At 36.1% G+C, this 3,133-nt stretch overlaps 1 long non-coding RNA gene across 1 annotated transcript; it reads left to right on the top strand.

Annotated features, from left to right (window-relative positions):
• Positions 1-2,059: 2,059 nt before the first annotated feature.
• Positions 2,060-2,744, top strand: LOC107690119 (uncharacterized). Its single transcript, XR_001634403.1, has 3 exons — positions 2,060-2,182; positions 2,363-2,503; positions 2,713-2,744. It is a non-coding gene; the product is annotated as an uncharacterized LOC107690119 (long non-coding RNA).
• Positions 2,745-3,133: the final 389 nt, after the last annotated feature.

The following is a 3,133-nucleotide window of genomic DNA, read 5'->3' as shown; positions in this document are numbered from 1 at the left end:
ATAAAAAACTGAAACAGAAGTGAAACAAGTAGTAGGAAAGAGGAGAAATAAAAAGCGATACTTACAAAAATAATTTTTGAATTTATAACGCATGGAATGCAATAAAAATAATAAAATACCATAAAGCAGTTGTGACGTAACGAAGTTCACTGAAATCACGTGACTTTGGCAGTTTGATCGGCACTGCTCCGAATCACTGATTCGAAACGAATGATTCACAGAAGATTCGGAGCTGCGCGAATCACTAATGAACACTACACAGCGGTTTCTGTAGTTAACACTGGGGCTGATCTGTCTGAGTTTCTGCAGAACGCTAGTAAACTATAAAACAGCCACGGGGCGTGTGGGCTCCATAATCATACATAACGATTACAATATTCGTCTGATTTAAAAAAAGGTTTTCATTTAATGAAAAAATAGTTATGAGCTTAATAAAGATAAAACCGCCGGTAGGTGGCGGCAAGTCCCTGTTTTAATAAATGATTTATTGAATCATTCAAATCAAACGATTCGTTCAAAACGGCCGATTCCATTAGAAACTAAACTAGTGAATGAACCGTTGAATCACCGGCTCACTTGATTCGATCAAAAACAGATTCGTTCAAGGAGCGAAACACCGTGTAGTATTTTATAACTAGTTACCATGCTTAATCAAATTAAATAAGATTTTTAATGTTTTTTACAGAAGTCTCTTATGTTCACCAAGCCTGCATTTATTTGATCCAAAGTACAGCAAACGCAGTAATATTGTGAGATATTTTTACTATTTAAGATGGCGCCGATGATGATGGCGGCGTCCGTGGCGTGCTCTGCAGTTGTTTTTGAGTTTTTGTTAGTTTGCCCTGTCTTTTATGGAAGCATATGTGTAGCAAAATTAAATTTGCAATGCAATATTCAAAATGGCAATGTATTTCTGTATTTAAATTTACATTTTCCATTACCCACATGTGCAAAGTTTGGTGCAGAAGGAAAATGAAAATGAAATTATATTATTTACATTTGCCATTTCCAACAGTAGTCTTAATATGTAAAGTGCATACTGTTTTAACGCTTTATAAGTTGCGAAATGAAAATGAAAATGTATAACCCAAATTGATTTGATATGTGTAACATGTCCAAGTAGAAATAGTAGCAAAATGATCATTTACATGTTATTTGTCCTAAATGCATTTAGACTAACAGTTAGGACACTTACAATTGCATTGTTACTGACGATCACATTCGTTGACCATCGTCTGTATGAGAAGTGCTCGTTTTGGACAAAACAATGGGACGATGGCTTTAGCCGCGGGTCACACTGCACTTTGAGCACGCGTAGCTTACATAACAAAAAAATTTAATAATCAACCCAAAACGCAAAAATATCCAAAGCTTCACTTTACTGCAAAAAGTTTCTTATTCTTTTAATACAGCTAAAGGTCGCATTGTGATCGGTACTGGTCACGTGATACGAATTCGCACAATTTCGCAGGTCAAGAGTTCGCCAAACGTGAAGCAGCGAAATCGAATTCCTCGCATGATCTCCCACATTCGCATGTGTTTAAATCCTGGTTAATACAGTTGGCAGTGTAAAAGTAAAGTAGCTCTGCTTGTTTGCATTAGTACTTTGGGGATTATTAAATTGTATGTAATCGCTATTAAAAACAGGAGATGCTGCATTAGGGGATGGAGTAAAACGGCACTTTTTCACATTGATAATGGAAAAGCTCCACCATGGATTTGAACTTGACATCGGTGAGTTATAATTGAAAACATTTTGAAATGCTTGGACATACCATTTCCTTGACCTCCACTTTAGTCACTGTTAGAAATACAGACATACAGGATGTAATACATTTTAGATTTTTTTTTTTTTTTTTTTAAGTAGATTTAATAGTTATGAGCATAGATAATATAGGAAAGGATGATTAAGTATGCTCTTGTTATGAATTTTTCAGATAACTGTGGCAAAACACTGCTCTTCAATGGCGAAGATGATCACAAGGTTCCATCAACATCCAGAGCACTCTTGGATGGTGATCTGTTCAGAGTTGTGGGAATAATGATTGTCTTACTGGAAAGCCAGAATGAACTGAATCAGAATGAAATAGATAATATCAACAACCTGGCCATCAACTGGGACTTGCCAGCAGTCAGCAACAGCAACAGAAGGTGGTTGGCAGAAACCATTCTCCACCATGGGGTATGTGTATCTTATCATATAAAGGTGGAAGTATTTGTTAATTGCAGTTGGGTATGTACTTGAACTTTTTCTAACTCTACGTAAGCCTCTTTACATAACCATTAAGTTAGGACAAAAGCTTCAATCTTTCATCATGGCTTGCAGTGTTTATAATTTGTACTGTTTGTGGATCATTTCTAGGTTATTGGTCAACGTGAAAAACAGATCTCTCAGCTGCGGAGAGGACTCAAAGATACAGGTGTTTTGAAAATGATAAAAGAATGACCCAGTTTAACTGCAGTACTGTTTCCCAGATCTTCTGCACTGCTGATGGAACCAGAGGTAATTGGTCTATTCTACTTAGGAGAATAGACCATATGGAAGCCATTGCACTAAATCAATCATTTAATTTTCTGTAATACATATAAAAAAGTCTAATCGTATAGCCCAGTTGGTGGGTTGTTTGTAATAAAACACTAGGTTAGTGGATGAATTGCATTGTTTCAACTCTATATTAAGGCTTGTATTCAGTGCTGCTATCTTTGTATTAGATGATACTTAGGAGAGTCATCTGGCCAGAACCGAAGTTTTGGACTGGCTGGGCTGTTCTCCCTCAACACCTGTATGTTGAAGTATCACCTGACCTTTCTTGCTTTTATAAAAATGCATGTTCTTGACAGGAAGATTTAAAGAGCTCTCATTGCAGTGGTGGAAATTCTAATGAGTAAAGTTAAGTTAACCTTGAGTTAAGTGAAGAACAAATTAATTACAAATGTTAAAGAAAACTACTTGTTTCTCTCACTTTTTTATTGTCATACATTTTGTCATGCATGTTTCTTAGGAAATTTTGTAGTTCAGGCATTTGTCGAAATAAACTCGCCAAAGGAAAAGCTGTTTGTGATGTCCATGCATGTTCAAAATGTTCAATGTCTAAAAATCTCTGTCAGTTGGGCTACTGTGCTCATGTAGGCA

Source organism: Sinocyclocheilus anshuiensis, unplaced genomic scaffold (assembly GCF_001515605.1).
Source record: "Sinocyclocheilus anshuiensis isolate Anshui unplaced genomic scaffold, SAMN03320099.WGS_v1.1 scaffold1649, whole genome shotgun sequence".
Lineage (NCBI taxonomy): Eukaryota > Metazoa > Chordata > Actinopteri > Cypriniformes > Cyprinidae > Sinocyclocheilus > Sinocyclocheilus anshuiensis.
This window is presented reverse-complemented; position numbering and strand designations above follow the sequence as displayed.